This window comes from Nuphar pumila, chromosome 7, assembly GCF_984573655.1.
Source record: "Nuphar pumila chromosome 7, dmNupPumi1.hap1.1, whole genome shotgun sequence".
Classification (NCBI taxonomy): Eukaryota; Viridiplantae; Streptophyta; class Magnoliopsida; order Nymphaeales; family Nymphaeaceae; genus Nuphar; species Nuphar pumila.
The window spans coordinates 117,019,870-117,042,047 of record NC_143255.1 but is presented as its reverse complement, the minus strand read 5'-3'; positions in this window follow the sequence as shown (position 1 = coordinate 117,042,047).

The following is a 22,178-nucleotide window of genomic DNA, read 5'->3' as shown; positions in this document are numbered from 1 at the left end:
CCGCCAACCCGACCGGCCAACCCGTCGACCCGTCAACCTGACCCGCGAACCTGAGAACCCGTTTACCCGACCCAACCAATTTATTAAATGGGTTGGCGGGTCGTGTCGGGTTACCAGTTTATTAAACGGGCCGGGTTCGTGTTGAGGTATGCTGACCCGCCAACCCGACACGATTGCCACCCCTAAGCCTCGTTGCCCCCTTTGGTTCTTTATACTTTAATTAGTTACCCTCCCTCCCAGAGTGACATCTATGAGGCCCCACCATGCTTTGATGACGTGCTAGGCAAGTCGCAACCAACCAACCAATGGGAACTTGGATCGGGTTCAAGGTTCACAAGGTGAACCCACCAAGAGAGAAAAAACCCCTCCACGTTTTAAAAAGGATGCAGAGAAAGTAAACAAAGGCACCCCTTTCAAACGTAGAGGGGGGGGGGGGGGGGGGGGGGGGGGGGGCATACACGTCTGAATACCCTTAGAGATATTAGTAAAGCAGAGGATAATATAATCAAGGGGCAATACTGGAAGACAAAAAAGAAAGATGGAAGGCTTTTGGAATCCTCCATCGTGAAATAGAGTAGGGGGTATGAACAGGCTGAGACGAATGAGATGGAGGACGGTAACATGCCAGAGAATAGTGACAAAAGTTAAAAACGGCAAAACATCGGCAGTCAAAAACTCGTGAGAATTTGATTTGTTTTTTAAAATCTCTGATTTTCTGTTAAAATATTGGCAATAAAAAATAAATTAAAAATATAACAAATACTATAATAAAATATAAAATAAAGATATTTAAAAATAAAACCCCCCAGTTTTTTCACGATAAGTAGCAGTTAAATATCACAGTTAAATCACGGCATTTATGTTTTGACTAAAAAATAAAGACAATTTGAATATACCACGACCAATTACTATTTAAAACATTCAAGTAATTTCTCACGAGATTTTCATAAATCTAGCGATACTTGTCACTATGTGTCAGAGATACAAAATCCTCCCCAAACCCTGTTCATGAAGCTAATTAACTGGAACATTAGGGGGTCGGGGAGGAAGTGGGCTCACAAGCAAAGCAATACCATGTACAGGTTTAAAAATTTTGCATACAGGATAATTCTGAATTTTTGGCCAGGCACCTAGCTGAATTGATCGACTAGGGCAGGGAGGATGAAATCCTGGAAACAACATCCCTGATTTTATGTAAGGTCGATGTACAATTTGCTTTTTAAATGAATGGAAAACTGTTTGTGCAACACCCTAAATATTTAGATTTAGAATTTTGGAATAATTATTTTTTTCTAAATCACAGCAGAAAAGCTTTATTAAATCCTTAGTCAAATTATTTGGACGGGTTACAAGTAATAGCACAGACTCAAGGCATTTAGGTAAAATAAATTCTTGCATTGAAATACTACAAGTTATCATTTACAACTTGAAGATGTATTACAAATCATAAATCCTCAGGACATCCGAAGAAGATATGGTCACATGGACTGTTCGCAGCGACGACCGCAACTGCTCGTCATACTGTTTTCCTAAAAATATTAATTCAAAAGGAGTCAGACTACCACGTCTGAGTAAGAAACATAATATCCAGATGAATGTGCACAGTGTCATGTGTACAATTATATGTGCAACATGTTAAGATAGAACTAATAACCATTTAATAAATGATAAATGTACAAGTCACTAAAGTCAATTATTTCATGTTATATTCTATAAACATCACAGTATGATACACCATATGCATGAACCACATTTAGGTTATCCTGTATTCTGCATTTAAATAAATACATGTCTCAGCTATGCATCACACGAGTAAACCACAATGATACTCTAACCATAGAAACCTCAAGTATTATGCGCACACTTGAAGACTTTTAGAAATGTACTAACTTTAAGTTTCTCTTGTTACTTACCCTGTGGGTACGCACAGGCATTCGACATCGTAGCGGACCGAGAACACATGGGAGTCTATTATTTCATAACTCATGTGACTAGCCGTACGGATATCCAAAGGGGACGGTTCATGACCGAGAGAGTACTCCCCAATGGCTAGAACTAGAATTAGGATGCACCTTGTACTTTTGCAGAAGACTTGGATCTACCACCTATGACGAATTGATAGTCCTGGTCCTCCTAACTCCGAGGACTGGGGACCGGGTGAGATGCCTCGCTCTCACAAAACAAGAATGTCCCATGGAGTTTGTACCATCTACCCTCTCCAAGGTAGACCATGGGTCCATTAACATACATCATCTTTCAAGTGTACTCAGAGCCCTGAAAAACTAGTAACATATACCGTTTTCAGGTATACCTAGTATCTCAGGAAACCAGTAATATATATCATCTTTAAGGTATACCCAGAATCCCTTATTTATTTTATATGTGCATATTTTTTATTCTTGTTTGTTTGGGTCCAGTAACATACATCGTCTTTCAAGTATACCCAGAATCCTGATAGAAACTGGTAATATATAATGTCTTTCAGGTATACCCAGGATCTAGATTTTTCATTTATGTGAACATATCTTAATTTAGCTTTTATCTTTGTTGCTAGGGTATACGTATCGTACCCCACTGGTTATGCTACAACCTAGCTTAACACATCTTTAAAAACTCATAAGGGCGTGTATGGCACTACAATGGTCCCTCAAGACCGTAAGCTCGGTTTTGAGCTTTCACATGATCATGACATGACAAATGCATTGTATTAGGCAAATTTTTGCAGAACAAACATATATATCAACTAGAATAGAAACATGTCATAACATTTGTATGCAATCACAATCCACTTTATATGCGAATTAATTTGCATCATAAGTGCTTCTATGGCACCACAAGGGTTCTGCATGTGATTCATGTATTGAACATTGATCGCAATGCATCTACGTCAACCACACACCAAACCATGTGCAATATGATTGCGTTAATGACATCTCATTCATTTACCATAATCACATACGTTCCTTTCAACAGAAGATTATCAAAATTTCATGATGGCAGTGACTATGTGCATTGCAGTGTTTTATTCTATACCCAATATATATCCATATTGGTGAGTTTTTGACCGATTCGAGATATGTGTACTATAGTTCATTGACGATGCTATACATTTGTATTCACGATTTGAATTTTTCAGACATAACTACCTTGACAGAGGTGCATACACTGGTGTAGAACAATCATAAGTGCAATGGCATGTTTACAATTCTATCAGGTTCGTGCCGCTGTAAGACACTTATTAATACAATGACTGATATATAATCTCCACAAGTTGGTATATGTTGGGGTATGTCATTCATGAATGAATTTTATGAAATTTCAAATGTACGTGGGTGGTACATGGGCAGAATGACATGCCAAAATTTATGTGTGTACCATAATGAGTTTCAAACTTACACTGAACAAATGCACATAATTTTTTCCTTGTTATGCCTGTGCATATGCACCACACATGTATGAATTAAGTATACCCATGCAATTGTTTGGTACCTTCTACACGCTTACTTTTATAACAGAAAGGTCAGTCAATGAAATGTACGAGATCAGTGTGCTCATATGCACAACTGAAAGCATGTCTAGCCCATCATATATATATATATACATCATTTTTTTTTAAAGGCAAGCTGGGCTTAGGCAGACTCCTTCCAGTTATACAACGATACATTGGGGTTTGGACTTGCAATGTCCTAACACAAGGTGACGTGCACTAGCTGGGTTTAGGCATACCCTCTTAATAAAATGTTTCTCTCTTAAAAAAATAAAAAGCTCTAACACAAATAGCGTGCCACTTGAAGAAATCAGAAGGAAACGATTTGTGAGAGAGAAAAAAGAAATAGGGTAAGTTTGTGTTATTGTGGTCCCCAAAACCAACTTGACATGGCCTATGCATCCAGCGTAGATGCATCATTTTAATGCCTTCTTCCTATGGGCCAACATGGTCTACGTATAGAAAAGACAATAGTAATATATATATATATATATATATATATATATATATATATATATATATATATATATATTATGAAATGCACATGGGTCGGGTACTCTGTTGGGCATTGGATCTTGAATCCCATGGTGGCTGATATGCTAGCTAAAAAAGAAGATTCTATTTAACCACACACAACATGCTAATTGTGTTGTTTTTCTTTTCTTAACTATTGGAAATCGACCAGTTGGATGTAGTATAAAAAAAATACCTATTAAAACCTTGTAGCCATCGACTTTTGGCCATGGAACCAATGAGAACAAACTGTTTTAAAAATGCAGACCTCTTTTTCTGTCATTAAGTTAATTGACAATGTAAATGCACAACTCTTTTTCAGAACATAAACAATAGTCAGTTTTTTTGTTACGAATCTTAGCATAGACAAACAATCTAAAAATAAATAAAAACGCAGACATCTATATCTAACACAGGAGATTTGTATTAAACAACCTACAGATTTATCTTCTTTCCAGCTTGTATGTGAAGTTACCAAAAATATCGGAACCACACCGTTGTGGTGATGGTTGGTGTCCCTCTCTAATGGACTTGGACAACCCACGCCTCCTCATGCCACATGATGCTATCCATCACCCCGTATTGACGGTGCCGTCCAACTCAAATGACGACACTACAGCGAGTTGGTACTACAGAGCATCTACCAATTACATAAAAATAAAAATGCTCCTTAGGCAGGTCTATAACCAGATTCATAAGAACATGAAAAGAACCAAGATCAGATCTATACTAGATGACGACACATTTTATTTTCTCTCTAACTACATGTAAATATAAGATTCCAATAAAACCCACATGGAAAGGTAAGCCTAAATTTTCATTTTCAGACATGACATATACAAGAACCATATTCATATCAAAGATTTCATGAGTACTTAGGTTCATGATTCCCTCTTACTAAACATACAAGTTGATTTGTATGACTATAAGCATATGCAAGATGATAATTAAATTTTATAAAACTACATAAGTTTGTAATAGATCAAATGTCCAGAATGTACAGATCTGGTTTAAAGGATTGTACGCCTATGCAGTAAGAAATTCAAGACTATTCAGATCTAAAGAAATATAAATCTTTTTTTTTTCTTTTGGAAAATTTTATACATAATTATACGTAAGTGAAACTGATTAAAAGAATTTATATATATATAGATTATTGTACATACATCCGGTTAGTCTAACACATATAGGTGCCCCATGGCATTGCGCGCACGCATAGAGAGAGTATGCCTCTACTCATTAATCACCTCTTTAATTACCATTTTGAACTTCAACCAAAATCTCAAAATAATAAAAATTCCTATTTTTTTATTTTTTTGAACGCACCAGGATACTTGAACTGGGATCCTCCTCCCTAAGGGGTAACAAGCCCCACCAGTTCACCACACTCAATTCCGTTGCAGATCTTTGAATTAAAATTTTACTTAACCTCTTATAGACGTCTGGTGGATTTTTCCAAAAACGGCGTCTTAGGTATTTATTTCTTTTTTTTTCTTAGTAACCGACCTCCTTAATTGAGGTCTTGAAACTCTCCACCCAAATTTTGAAATTTGGGTGGCTCATTATTTTCTTTGTTTTGAGACCTCCCCCATTAAGGTCTTCTTAATGGAGGAGTTATTACACAATTTGAATTTTTACAAAAACTGTCTTTAATAAAAAGATAACAACACACAAGGGGATTTGAACATGGGTTGACTCAAAACTGGGCAAGATCTCTTGCCATTACATCACATCACCTTTTGTTGCATGATAGGTCATTATTAATTTATATATATATATATATATACGAATTTGGTTCTTGACGAATCTCAAATACGAGTTAGATTATATTTTAGATCTTCTGAACTTTCTAACTACATTTCCGGATCTTGATTGAGATTCGACCATATTTGGATCCATTAAGATCCAATTGGATTTTCAATTGGGTTTCAGATCCATCCAGGATTTGAAGTCATACGTCGTATCCGAATCCAAATATCGGATCCATTTGATCCAGTTTGGATACAAGATCCATTTGGATTGACTCTGTATTACTTTACTGTATCTATTTCAAAGAACTATAGCATTTATTTATTTTAATAATTTATCAAAATTTTACGGGTTTTACAGGCTGGGGTCAGACTAACCCCAACTTACCTATAGAAAAAAAAATTGCAAGCTGACTGCATCTCATGGTAGAGAGGGAAAAATTTTACTGTACAAAATTGTACGAGGATGGTTGTGTGTTTGGATGCATCAAAGGGTAATGTTTTAGAGGTCATATCAGTTGATACGCAGTGGATGAGCCAAAAATTTAAACTAGGATGAGCACAAATTAAAAAGAAAAATATATAATTACTAATAAATTATACCAAAAATAGGCTATAAAAATCAAATAATTATTTTAAAACATACTTTTTACAATTGACATATTGTTTTTTCATATTTGGAAAATAATTTATACTTGATTCATTAAAAATTGATTAAAAAATAGCAATTGATAAAAAAAAACAAAAAAAAATCTCTAATATTTTAACCAAAATCAAGCATTCGTTATTGATGGATTCATGCTTAATGTTAATCGAAAAAGAAAAACCCTAAAACCATAATTCAACATTCATGCTAATTTAAAAAAATAAAATAAAACCCTAATTCCTACAAACGCCATAAATTATGTGTTTATGCTAATTGATAAAAAACAAAACCCCTCATATTATATTAAAATCAAGAGTTTATTATTCATGCATTCATGCCTAATGATAATTAAAGAAAATACAAAAAAATATAAAACTATAACTAAGCATTTAGGTCATTAAAAAAAATCAAAACCCTGAATCGTAACAAATATCATTCATAGACATGTTAATTGTAAAAAAAAAAAAACTTAAAATAACCAAAATCAAGCATGCCTTTATGGAATCATGTTTAATGTTGATTGAAAAAAATATGCAAATACCTAACTAAATATTTATCTCATTTGAAACATCAAAATAAAAAACTTAAATCTTAATAAAATCAAAGATTTAGGGGTTTGACATGTGATAACTAAAATCAAGCATTCCATTAATGGAATCATACTAAATGATAATCAGAAAAAAAAAAGAACACAAATACCTAAAACCCTAATTAAACATTATTGTCATTTGGAAAAAATCCAAAATCAATGCCCTAATTCCTAAAAAAAAAATCATAGATTTATGCTACCTAAAAAACAATTCAATAACATTCCAATCAAAATCAAGCATTTATTTCATGCCTAATGCTAATTTATAAAAACATAAAAAAACCTTAATGCCCTAATTACACATTCATGCTATTTAAAATTAAAAATTAAATAAAAACTTAAACCCCTAACAAACATCATACATTACAATTATTGAAAAAATAAATAAAACCCCTAAAATCAAAACCATATCAATCATTCATTTATGATTTATAAAATAATTTGAAAAACATGAGAAGAAGAACATGACCCAATGGTTAGCCACTAGAGGCATGCGCCAGACACAACCTGAGAGAGAGAGAGAGAGAGAGAGAGCACATAAGCAGTGCAGAAGCCTGTTGTTGCCGGCTATTATGGCCGCACAAAAGATGGGCTACAAAGAAACCTGAGAGAGAGAGCCGGGAGAGTCAGGGTCAAAGGGGGCATAAAAGAGAGGTTGGGTCAGGTAGTGCCCACCTTGACCCAATCTCTCATTGGGTGGGCAGTTGGGTCAAGGTGGACACTGCACACATTGACTCGACTTTCAATGGGTCAGGGTGGGCACTGCACCCTTGACTCGGCTTTCAGTGGGTCAGGGTGGGTCACTTGCCCACCATGGCCTCGATGTGGCTGCCACTGTTGATATGTTCAAACGAGAACAAATCAGGTGCTATGTCATAGCACAATTATTTCTGTATTTTGAAATCATTTGTCGCCTGCTTCTTTGTGTAATGATGACTTTAGCAAGTTTTGATGGGCCCAACCACACTGTTTCCACATAAAATGGTAAAAAATATATATATATACATGCTTTGACAGATCACCAGATCCATCAACATTGATGTTTTAAGGCCTCGTTCCATGTAACCTTTTCTCACTATGCAAATCATGTCGGAAGTTTTTTCACCGTTTACCACTTTTATATGTAAAATCCTTTCACACACATATATTCACATGGGGGAGACTTAGCTAGCAGGGATATTTTTAGAAATATATGCCCATTACCATGTAAAGGCTTTCTTTTATATGTGAATGAAACAAATGAGCCCTAAGTGCATAACAAATGCTAATGTGTGTGAAAGTGAAGTTTAATAATGAATTTAGCATGATTTACTGCATGTTTTGTAAATTAGACACCTAAAAATGTATTTTTTATTGTTTATTTAGTAAAAGAAAAGATAAACACATAGATTAGGCATGGCAGTGGACCAGGGGAAAATGGGCCCCCACCCCACCTTGCCCCATTTGGACCAAGGATGGAGGACATGAAACAAAAAAAGGAGGTTAAAATAAAAGCTCATGCGCGGATGGAGGCGAGGATGAATTTACGCTTTACCCCACCCCGTTCTCGATCCCTGATAGTAAAATAACTAAAATACCTTTAGAGATGACATTGGATCGAGGAGAAATGGGTCTCCGTCCCATCTCGCCCTGTTTGGACCGAGGATGGAGGACATGAAATGGGGGATGGAAGCAGGGATGGAGGTTTAAATCAAAACCAGTGCGGGGATGAAGGCGGAGATGGATAGCAGAATTTTGAGACGGGGCGAGGGTGGAGACCTTGTTCCCCGCCTCCGCTCAGTCCACTGCCAGTGTGGATCTAATCACCAAAAAATTGATTTAACAGTGCACATGCATTTAATTAAGTGATAGATCATTTCTAGTATGTCATCAAATTCAATTTTGAAGATGGTAAAGATTAATGGCTCACAATTTGTTATTTATGGGTTAGCAAGCTGGGATAGGCAGATCCCTACCAATTACAAGAATCAATAAATATAAAGCTTTTACAATGATGAAAGAAATCAATCAAATGTTTTATCCTTCCAACAAGGATTGCGACCAAGGACCCAAGTTTCTCAAGCAACACTGGAGTGTAGATGCACTCTTTTGGGGATCACACACATTTTTTTTTAAGGAAAAACAATTATTTCATTGGTATATAAACAAAAAATTACAAGATACATATAAGGGGCGAGATGTCACCCCAATGCCAACATGAATCAGTACAATAAAAAATTAAAATCAAGAGTCTCCCACATGGTCATGAACATCCGAATCTTGGGAGATTAATCCAATTCAGGTTGGAATCGGACCATTTGAACCTGCAGCGTTGCCTAAGCTCCCATTGAATCACATACCTGCATAAACCATACTTCTCCTTTAAGGCATTTAATCACCATGCTCATTTCTGTTCATATCACCCACCACCATTTAACGATAAAAGCACAATGAAGGTCTTGAATGCCCAAACCCTCAATTCCCATTGGCAACAATACCTTTTACCAATTCACCAAACTATGTGAGGTACCCTCCTTCCAACATGCCCATAAAAACCTTTGGAAAGCTTTTTGCAGTCTTTTAGTCATCTTCTTCGGCATCAAGGTATTGTGCAGTTGTAGCCAATACATGTTTTGCCAATGTGATTATGCCCACAAGAGAAGAGAGTTTCATTAACTGCATATCCAGCCTTTCGTTCACCCTATCTTCCACCCTTGCAAAACAACGGTATCATAGGGATACCTAGATACTTTATAGGTAGATTTTCTCTCACACTCAAACACACAAGAAGCAAGTCCCCCAAAGCCACGCTATCATCATTGAAGGTAATTATCTGACTCTTCGCCCTGTCTATATGTACTCCTACCACTTTTGAGAAACATCTCGATACCAGTCAAAGGGATCTGAAATTTTGCTCTGATGCCTCACAAAAAATTAGAATGTCATCTACAAATAGAAGATGTGAAAATTTTGGTAACTTAATGCCCTTGAACAGAAGACCTTGCTCACATGCTTTATTCATAAAATAAGAGAAGCCCTTCATAACTAAAATAAATACAAGAGGTGACAGTGGACCCTGTAGAGAAATTAAGATAACAAAAAATATTCAAAAGCAATATAGGATCTAACAAAGGCACAATCAAATCACAACACAAGGGTTTACGTGGTTCGGTCAACACGACCACGGGGCATATATATATATATATAACTAAAATAAATACAAGGAGGTGACAGTGGACCCCCTTGTCTAAGGCCTCTAGATGGTTTAAAAAATTTGCCCATTTCACCATTTATATTTACAGCAGTTGATGCTGAAGAAAGAAAAGAATTGCGCTTACCCATATTGTTGTCTATTTTTTTTTTGCCAAATCGGCAATGCTCCAAACATCTTGATATAAAAGACAATTTAATTGAATCAAATGCCTTGTGCATGTCAGTTTTAAGCATAAAAGCATTTTGTTTAGAGGCATGGATGGAATGAATATCCTCAGGTGCTAACACCACACAATAATTCAATCTTCTACCCAATAAGAAAGGACATTGGGCAAGGAAAATGATCGATGGTGGTACCCTTTGGAGTCTATTACATAGAGCCTTAGTGAGCAATTTTAAGGTAGTGTTAAGTAGAAAAATATGTTTAAACTGTGTGATTTCACTGCTGCCTTGTTCTTTTGGAATAGGGATACGAAGCGATTGGCCTCATCTATTAGACAACCTCCTGTTTCTATGAGATTCCCTCTAACAAATCACCCTTACAAGAGTCCCAAATGGCTTTGAAGAATTCAATGAGAAAGTCGTATTTTCCTGGGGAGCAACCCCCACACAACATTTTTTTAACTTCCTCTAATGTGAACGACGCCTCCAATGCCAACAAATCCCTCTTCAATACGCAGTAAGTCCAGCCTACCCATATCATAATCATCCTGGCCCGAATTGAAATTTTTCATGTGAAAGTACTTTCCTGCTTTTTCAATAAGTTTAGCCCCTTCACATCTAAGACCCAGAGTGAATGAACCATGGTGATTTATTCTTCTGAAAGAGACAAAAACATGAAAGTACTTAGTATTTGCATCACCATGTTTCAGCCAATGTACTTTAGCCTATTGTCTCTATCATTGTTCCTCCCTAATCCTCCATTATGAGATATTATTATTCAAATAGGATTGCCTCATTTGTAGGGTATCCCTTCAGTCCTCTGCCTCTACAAACTCATTAGCCAAGTCATCGTGTATGTTGCCCAATTCCTCTTCCCATCCTCTTATCAAGTTAAATTTCAGCTTGCCTTGTTCTCTGGACCATTGTATTAAGTGCCTTCTAGTGAGATCCAATTTTATTGTTATTCTGAGGGTTGCCCACATTGCTTCTTGTCTGAGCCACATATTTTCAAATTTAAACCCTCATTTTTCTAATCGGCCACCCTTCACCCCATGATAATTTTATTGCCCATGATCCAAAATTGTTCATGGATCAATGCAAACCCGACTATTATGATATGCATGTAGGAAATCTGTAGAAATTAGGAAGGGGTTCAGCTTACGTAAAATGAGATTTTTTCTTTTATTGGAACATGTGAAATTCTCCCCTTCCATGTGCACCTCCCCAAGGTTCCAAATCTTGTATAAAATTTGTAAATCCCTGCATGCTCTTGCTTAGGGACTGGTCAATTTGAATCCGCTAAGTGCAAAGTACAATCAAAATCCGCACCCAAACACCAAGGGGATAAATTTCTCTTCTCAATCTCATTCAATTCACTCCATAAAATTTTTGACTAATTTTGACTCCGGACCACCAAAAAAGAAAAACTAATTTGACTCGGGACCCAGTTCGGATATAGAAGCATTATCCAAACACAATGGTGTATCTATGGCCCTCCTCATTGACAGTCCTCCAACTCCAGCATCTTCGAATCCGGGTTCGATATTGCAGCATTCACCAGCCGGACCCAACTCAGGTTGAGTATTGGCCGAGGCTGGGTACGTATACCATTGCGTTAAACTTGAGCCCATACAATGTTTGCTGACCCATGAGCAAGAAGAGAGCCTCATTGAATGCTTTAGTGGAGCCCGTATTACTTTTTTGACTCAGCCAACGATCCTCACCGTTTTTTTCCTGGTGTGAGGGTCCCATGTAAGCTAAAAAATATCACTGTAGCGTAGTCAATAACGTCTCTATTAGATCTTCCTTTCACAGCATCATTCATCACATCTAGATAGCTTTTCACTATTTCTACACCTGTATATGAATCAAAGCATGCTATTTAAATGAATCCAAAAAAAAAAAAATTCTACACCTGCATATCTTCCATAATCTCATTACGCCAGCACCATTTCTTAACATGAGCATCATCTTGCCTCACTATCACTACAAGAATCTACCTTTTAAGAGGTGAGTTTTACTGACGCATAAAACGTTTGCGACAGTACAGATTTATATAACACAAAATTCGCACAAGTGAAATAAATACCTTTATCGGCGCAAAGAAAATCGCACCGGAACCTTTACTGATTCAAAACAAATCACGCCAGTAAAGATGTATGATTTAAAAGAAATTAAATAAAAAGAAGGTTCGAGGGACGCGGCCTCCTTCCAGAGTCTCTCGAACCCTCTCCTCTCTCTCTCTCTGTCGATCCTCCGGTTCGAGAGACGCGGCATCGATGGGGCTCAGGCTTCCGGCTGGTGGCAAGGAAGCTCTCCGGCGAGTGACATGTGGAGGCTTCTCTCTTCCTTGGCTTCTCAACGATTCTGAGTCATCTTTCTTCATTTTTTGTTGCTTCTTCGCTTTCGTTTGGTTTTCGATTCTGACGAGTCGTCGGGTAATGCTTAAACGAGAGGTGGTCAGCGATCGACGAGAGCTCCATCGGTCGGCCTTTTGATGGTTCTGAGTCATCTTTCTGCATTTATTTTTTCTCCGTTTGATTCTTCTGCTTGTATCTGCTGATATTTCCACTTATGTTGTCGATTCTTTGACTGTTTCGACTCCCGTATTAGCTTCCAGCGAGCTGCGTGAGTGAGCTTCAAACTCAGTCATCTCTCTCTCTCTCTCTCTCTCTCTCTCTCTCTCTCTCTCTCTCTCTCTTATGAGGGATTTCAATTGTTTGCTATATATTCATGACTCTAATAACCTTGTCATTCTTAATCATTTTATGCGCGGTTTCCAAGACTTTGTTCATCGGCATCTCCTATACCCTATCCCTTTAACCGGAGAGCGCTTCTTTTGGTCGAATAGGCAGTCTCGCCCGTGCTGTAGGGTTCTTGACAGGTTCTTTGTCACTCCTAATTTATTGGACCTCATTCTTGACGTTAAGTGTGTGTTGCATATTCCCTCAATCTCAGACCATGGGCAGATCATCACTCATTGGAGGGATGACTTTAAATTCATTAAGAGCTTTGCATTTGAAAAATTGTGGCTCCAGGAGCCAGATTTTCTCATGGTTATTGATAATTCTTGGAACAATCCTTTTGATCAGTATTGGGCAGCTCTCTAAGTTCAAAAGAAGCTTTCTTGTTTAGCTAAGGATATCAAGGCTTGGCTTTATAGTTGTAATGTGGAGAAATTTCAGCAAATGGTTGCATGGGATCATGAGATTTCTGCATTTTATTAGTCTATGTCTTCTCCCGACTCTCTCTCTGACTTGCAACTTCTCAGTTTTCAGGCCAGGTCCTTAGAGTTAACTATGCTCTTGAAAAGCTAGAGGGTCAAGGAGGAAATTCGTTAAAAGTAGAGGTTTAGGGTGAAATGGCTTATGGTTGGTGATGTAACACTAAATTTTTTCATTCATATGCTTTGCATCATCATAGGAGGAAGGTCGTTCATTGTATCTCCATTGGGAGTGTTCCCTATCTCAATCAGCACGTTAATCTGGCAGTCACGCTATATTTTAAGGCTTTATATTTTACTTTGTTCGTTGTGGAGGGTGTCATTGGTAATGTCCTAGTTGGGTTGATTCAGCATGAGCAAGCCAAATCTATGCAAAGGAAGTTCTCTGAAGATGAGATTTTTATGGCCATTTAGGATCTGTCGAATTGGAAAGCACCCAGTATTGACGAGTTTTATGTTGACTTTTTCAGAATCTTTTGGAACTGTGTTAAGTCGGACGTGGTGAGCATGTTTGATGAGTTCTATCGTAACTCCAGACAGCCTTATAATTTTCACTTAGCAATTATTTTGCTTATTCCAAAAGATGATGAGGCCATTGATATTTCTCGGTTCCGCCCGATCTCGGTTATGAGTGCTCTCTATCGGATGTTTGCCAAGGTTTTGGCGAATAGGCTGAAATCGATGGCTGATCAGATTTTTTCAAACTCTCAGTTCATCTTCATCTGTAATAAGAGGGTCCAACACTCGTTCATCATGGCGTCCGAGGTTATTAATTTCTTGCAGCATAGCAGTCAGCCTTATTTTGTCCTTAAATTAGAACTACAAGAAAAACTCTAATTAGCGGCAAAACTTTGTGATGGATTTTTTCTATCATAAATTTGTGACATAATAGCTAGATAAAACTATCTGTCGCTAACATTCAAATTATTTGCAGAATTAACGATGGAACAATTATGTCTCAAACTCCCTCGCAACTTAGCGACAGATCAACAACAGAAATTTTCCATCGTGAATCCATCACTAATTAGCGATGAAATTTTTCTATCACTAATCCGTCGCTAATTTTCCCCATAAAACCCTAATGTGAGCTCCTTTCTTTCCTTTTCTGTTTTATCCCTCGCTCGTCGCCCACCACCCGTCAACCTCCCCCTTCGACTCAGTCTCCCTCTCACCTCCTTTCCCCTCTCTTTCGTCAATCATGTTTGGACCGTCTCTGCTCTATTGTGAAGAGTATGTTGCCCAAAGATGAGAAATTGCCACAAAATTTTCATCGTGCAAAGGTTATGGTCAACGCTTTAAGTATGGTATATCAAAAGATAGATGTTTGTCCAAATCACTGCATGTTGTATTTCAAAGATCAAGAAAATAAAAGATCATGTCCGTCATGTGGGCATCTTCGGTTCAAGTCAAAGACAAGAGACAATGGTAGCCAAAGACAAGGGGCAATGTGGTCAACGCTTTGAAACATATGAACCATTCATATTAGCATCGCAAGCTCAACAAGTTTACTATACTTCATATCTGAATACTAAGGAAGCCAGATAAAAATAAATGGTGGGCGGTTTGCAAGGTGAACATGAACACTACACCAGTTGTTGCCTTATGCAGTCAGGGCTCTCAGAGTTTTCCTTCCAGCATCAACTTTCATCATTCGATTGACCCTGCTATATCTTGGGATGGTGTCTGTGAGTGTTTTAAGGACAAAATGTGTAACATTTTGCATGAAGTCATTCACAACCTTGTCCATAATGAGTTGTGCAACTTTTTTCAGGACAGAGGAACTTTGTCTGAATTCAACATATGCTCTGGTGCCCGTTAGGTATAAAGATCCATGTAATTTGTTTCATGTCGTTAGATTTCAAGCTAGTATATGCATGATTGAACACATAAGCATGATTTCATCACTATAAAATTTTTTGACTGCCTTATAACACATATATGCATGATTAAATAACTATGAAAGTTTTTTATAACCTTAGAACACATACAAGCATTCTTTCATCACTATGACAACTTTAGAACACATATGAGCATGATATTATCATATATGAAAGTTTTTTTACTGTCTTATAACACATATGCATGATTGAATCAATATGAAAGTTTTTTTACAACCTTAAAACACATATATGCATGATTGAATAACTATGAAAGTTTTTTTACTGTCTTAGAACACATATGAGCATGATTGAATCACTATGAAAGTTTTTTGACAACCTTAGAACATATATGAGCATAATATTAGCATATATGAAAGTTTTTTTATTGCCTTATAACACATATATGCATGATTGAATCAATATGAAAGTTTTTTGACAACCTTAGAACATATATATGCATGATTGAATCACTATGAAAGTTTTTTGACAACCTTAAAACACATATAAGCATGATTTCATCACTATGAAATTGTTTTACTGTCTTATAACACATATATGCATGATTGAATCACTATGAAATTCTTTTATTGCCTTAGAACACATATATGCATGATTGAATCACTATGAAAGTTTTTTGACAACCTTAGAACACATATAAGCATGATTTCATCACTATAAAGTTTTTTTACTGCCTTATAACACATATATGCATGATTGTGATACATAACACATTTATTTGACAACCTTATAAACATTATATGCATGCGTGAATCACTGTGACATTTTTTTGACAACCTTATAACATATATATGCATGATTGAATCACTATGAATATTTTTTGTCAGTCTTAGAACACATATCTGAATTTTGTTATTGTCATTTACTTTATTGCTAGTTTATATGTCATTCAACCATTTACTTTGATTTCATTAGACTAGGTGCATTGCATATAATTTATTTCATTATATTTTGTTTATCAATACTAACATTTTGGTTCTCTTGTAGGATGCTGGAGATGATCAGCGTAGATGAGCTAATAGAGGCATGGATGGAGGGGAAGATAGAGACAATGAAAAGGATGATGCCCTGAATCTTGACGAGGATTAGATTCATCTGTTTAATTTGTTTCACGTACTTGTAAATAATTAGAACTTGGCAAGGACTATACTGTAACTTATAACTTGTGTTAAATTTGTTTCACCTACTTTGTATATGTATTTTTTATGTGTACTTTGTTTTTTATACACAGGTTATATAAATTGTATAACAAGAAATTTTTCTTGATATTCATATTTTAAATAAATTTTTTTTTTTTAATTTACGACGGATTAGCGACGGATATTATCCATCGCCAATTTAAATCAGTCAATGTTTTGCGATGGAATTTAATCTGTCTCTAATCCCTCACTAAATTGGCAATGGACATTAGCGACGGATACGTATTTGTCATTAATTTTTAGCGACAGAATACATTCCTTTGTAAAACCAAATCAGTCTTCATTTAGCGATGGATTAACGATAGACATGATTCATTGCTAATCCATCTCTAATTAGCGACGGATTGGCGATAGGTAAATTCTATCGCATTTTAGCGACCAAGATTATGTGACGGTCGATTTTCGACATTAATTCATCGCTAAACACGTTAGTGATAGATTAGCAATGGATAGCGTCTGTCGCTAATCCACATTTTCCTTATAGTGTAGATTTTCATAAAGCTTTTGATTTCATGCATTGGTCTTTCTTATTTCACATGTTATCAAATTTCGGTATTCGTCGTCATTTTTCTGGTTGGGTGAGGGAGTTGGTCTCAAATGCTCAGGCCATATTAAATATCAATGGTATTAGAGGAGACTGGTTCAAGCTGGGGCGGGGTCTGCGACAAGGGTGCCCTCTCTCACATTTATTGTGTAATGCGGTTGCTGAGGGTCTTGTGGTCTTACTTAAGCGGGTCACAACATCGCGATTCATTGATCCTTTGCATGTTTCAGACTTTCCAGGTCATATTTTTACTTATGCTGATGATATGATCATTTTTTATCGTGCAAATATTCACCAGATGCATAGGTTCAAGCTTATCCTTTAGATCTTCCTCTCTCTATCTGGGCTTTCTCTGAATGAGAACAAATGCGCTCTTATTATATTCAATGTTGAGTCCACTATGCTTGCAGCTGGGAGGAGGTTTTTTAATTGCATTATTTCTGAGTTGCCTATAATGTACCTGAGCTTGCCGTTACAAGTGAAGTGCCTCTCTTCTGCTGCATGGGCTTCGACTCTTTAAAAAGTGAAGCAAAAAAAATATTGTGGCAGTCGTCTTCTCTCTCCATCGCTGTCTATCTGACTTTAGTGAGACATGTTCTTTCCACTATTCTAGAATTTTTTATGTCTATGTTTGTGATGCCTGTGGGAGTGGAGAAGCAGCTGGCGTGCTTGCTAGTAGGATTCCTTGGTCTAGGTGTCAACTCAAGGGTAAACATCACTTGATTGGTTGGCGTTCGGTGGTCTTACCTCGACGTATGGCTGGCTTAGGTGTTTCTGCGCCCAGACTGCGGAGCATTGTTCTTTTCGTCAAGCAATGTTGGCTAGCCCACCAACCAGATAACCCTTCTGCTCATTTGCTTTTTGCTAAATATGAGGCTCCAGGTCTTATCCCGGTTCGCCTGGGAACCCAAGGTTTGGCATTCTCACATTTGCGTAAATCATGGTTGAGGGCTTTAGCTTTCTTTAGAGACCGTTTTGAGGACTCTAAAAATTTTGGTCAGTGGTTGCACTGGGCGCTTGCACTGGGCGCTTGCACCAAGCGGGGAGTTCCTTACCTCCAAAGTCTATAGATCGTTGCTCTCCCGGGGAGCTGATTGGTTGTTCGAGAGTGTGCTTTGGGCGAAGGGTCCTTCTTCCCATTCTCGGGTTTTAGCTTGGTTAATTTTGCATGATATGATTAAGACCCATAGTAATTTAAAGAAGTGGGGCCTTCAGCTCCTGAGTAGGTGCGTGCTTTGTCAAGCTGCGGAAGAATCTATGTTTCACTTGTTTTGGTCTTGCCCAATATTTGTGGAACTCTTTAACAGAACCTGGAGGCATCCAGAAGTATTTGTTAAGGAGGAGTCCTTTGCGCTCGATCTGATCTTGGGTCTGGTTTGTATTAGGCGTAGCTTGAGGTGGAGGTTGATCTGGCGGACGTGGTTGCTTACCTCTTGGTGGTTTGTTTAGATAGCGCGCAACGATGCTCATTTTCGTCACATTCTGGTTAACATTCATAATCTGGTGTATAAAATCTTGGTGGATGTTTATGCGATCCTACGTATGCATCTTACTGATCTTTCGCTCCCTCCTGCTGATGCTCCCCTTCTTTTGCTGCCCTCTGGGCCAGCGGCTCCTGTGTGAGCCCGTTTTGTCTGTCTGATATTCTTTTTCTCTTCTGCTTTCTTTATTTGTTTTGGCTTTTGCTCTTATTTGGTTCATGGGTTCAACATTTTGTTGATCTTCATGATCGGTAATGGTGTCTCTCTCTCTCTCTCTCTCTCTCTCTCTCTCTCTCTCTCTATATATATATATATATATATATATATATATATATATATATATATATATATATATATATATATATATATATATATATATATATATATATAATTGCTTCATCCATCTACTTTGGATCAGGCTTGAGAATGGAGGAGGTTCGTCGGAAGAAGAGGAAGTATAGGTGAGGGAAGGCGGAGGTTCTAGAGAGTTCCGGAAGCACGTTCTTGATCAGTCAAGGTCAGTGCAAGAATTTTTGTTCTGTGTTTTTCTTTTCTCAGATTTTTTAAGGCCTTCCTGTTAAGGTCTCGTCCTCTGTTGTGAAATTAGTGTAGTTGTTGAGGTTTCAACTGATTCTTTGATTTTCCCTTTTTCTAATTCTTTTTTTGTGTCTGCCTGTGGAAATAGGCAATTTTTTTTTGGTCGAAATGCTTGTGATTTGAGCTTTTTTTTTTGTCCTGATTATTCGGTCGAATTTGTGATATTTAATATGATCTTCGTGAATTTTAGAGGTTATGTTTAATAAGAAATTGTTTCTTTATTTTTGTTCTATAAAGGCTTGAAATTTAATGATACTTTTTTCGTGTAAAAATTTGTGGAAACTGTTTGTCATTTTCTGCTTTTCATTTTTTTTACTAGCCAACCGATACCGCGTTCTTCATGGATGATTTTTGCTTTGTTTGTTTTTTAGGAATGACCGAGTTTTGTAGCTTGATTTTTGGACGTTTCTATTGATTATGCATGTCACGACCTTCTGTACATGTGTTGTTCTATTACTATCTCCCACTCTTAGAGTCTTCTCCTGTTTTGGACGTATGAGAGCATTTCGGCCACAATAGACGTTTCAGCATCACTAGGTTTTGTCTTATTTGAAGTTTTTCTTTCATACTCGCCCCCATTTGGACCGGGGATTGAGGAAATGAAACAGGGATGAAGGTGGGGATGGAGGTTAAAATCAAAACCTGTGCGGGGATGGACTTACGCTTTTCCCTGCCCTGTGTGCATCCCAATCCCCGCCTTGCCCCTGCCCCGTCCCTGAGCCTTCTTTAGGGATGGCAGTGGACCAAGAGAAAATGGAGCCCCGCCCCACCTAGCCCCGTTTGAATCAGGGATGGAGGACATGAAATGGAGATGAAGGTTAAAATCAAAACCCGTGCAGGTATAGAGGGCAGGATTTTGAGATGGGGCGGACACTCCCATCCCTATTTAAAGCCATAGCCTTCGAGTATTTGTCTTGACACTGTTTCTAAGAGATGTTATTGTTTAATTCGTAACAAGCCTGGTGAATTGAGAGATGTCTAGATGAGTGAAGATGAGGGAAGCAGGAACAATGACGATGGCCAGTATATATTGTCGTCTTGTAGGTTTTGCCCAAAAATGAAGGAACAATTATTCTTCTCATCTGATCAAGGTAGAAGTTGTTGTTATTCTTATGAATGCTGCAATTTGGAAGATTAAATGGTCATGGGGTAGGTGTCTCCTTACACAGAAGGATTTAAGGGCACTGTCCTCAGTTAATTGAGTCATGCTTGCTTCAGCATTACTGAAGAATAAATACCCTCCATATGGGCCTTTATTCTAGTGTATTAAGTTGCCCTTGTATCTTCTAGTGCAAATCGAGTTCCTCCTTGATACTTGTTGAGACTATTGTTCTGCTGGTTCCATTACTTTAAGATTATTGCAGTAATTAACTTTCTTACTATTTTAGATTTGCATCAATGGCTATTATTGGTGTAGTTGAGAGAAAGGGACTGATCAGCATCAACAGCCTTGGGAATTTCCATAAAATAGCACCCTTAATATCTGCTTCTAGTTCTACTTACCGGGTTCATGTCAAATGTGCTTTTGCATGTACGAAATGAAATGTTGTTTAAGTCTGAGCAAGTTTTGGTTTCATCCTGTAGGAAGTGATCTCCATGAAATTTGTTCAATGTTTACTGGATGCTCTATTTTTTGTGGTTTTCCTCTTGCACAACCAAGGAGTGAACCTACACATATTAGAGGAGAGGGCTGAGCATCTAGCCGCAACCACCACACGAAGTGGACGGGCCAGTTCACTTGGCAAGACTTCATTTTTTGGCTAAGAGGAGTGTTTCACAAAAATGTCAGGGGTTCTATTCTCCACACATAGATTAGAACTTGTAGGTATGAGTTTATTATGATTTCTAATTAGGTGAACCCTGTACCAAACCTCTCATGTGAAGATTCAGTGTTGGGTTCACCAACATTTAGAATAAAGAAGGTTTTCTGAAGAAAACACCTCTCAAAAATTGATTTTCTTGGAACCTATTTAAAAATTTTGATTTCAATACCAATATTCGTGCATATGCTCTAAATCAGAGTTGTACACACGCATATACATGTGAAGAAAACTATGATTTAAACCCTATAAAAAAATATAAGAAACGACTATTGGATTCAAATATAGGCAAATCGGGCTTAGCCGATTAGCACAAATTCGAAGTATTAAGATGGTTCAAAAAAATAGTGTTTGTAAAATTTCAATTGAGTTAGTGAAGAAGGATTTGATCTGATTTTTCAGAGAAAAATCAGTTCAACCCCTAGAGAGAATGTTTTACTTGAAATAAAAACAAAAAAAAATTAATATATGACGTGTGTTATGGGTTTTTCATAAATAAGAACCATTTTTTGTATACAATAGGGTAATATATATTATTTTCTTATAAAAAATTTAGTTAGATTGTTTGATTCAATGTTCTTATTCATGTTGTTTGTTGTTAATTGAGATTTTGTTATTTTTGTCATGAAAAAACATATAACTTTATGTTTGAAATTAAGAAAACACTGAAAATATTTTTGAGAAAATAGTATTCAGGAAGACAAATCAATTTTCCTGCCTAAGGGCTGCAAAAATGAGATTTGTTTGTAAAAGAATATGTAAATATCATATATTGGGTTTTTTGACATGTTATTGATTGATTTGTTGTCGAAAAATTTCAAAAATCTGTATTCGGGTGGCCTATTTCTGCTCATCTGAATGCATATTACTAGCTATTTCTTATTTTCGGCTTCACACCCGACTGATAAATCATTCATATATCATTCTCTTAGAGAAATTTTTATAAATGGAAAGCTAATTTTTTTTTACATAATCTATGACATTTTGAGCTCTGTTATCAGACTGAGCACTGAAATATGACAATTGAAACATAAAAGTATAGATGTACACTTAACCAATCATATCTTTCTCATACAGAG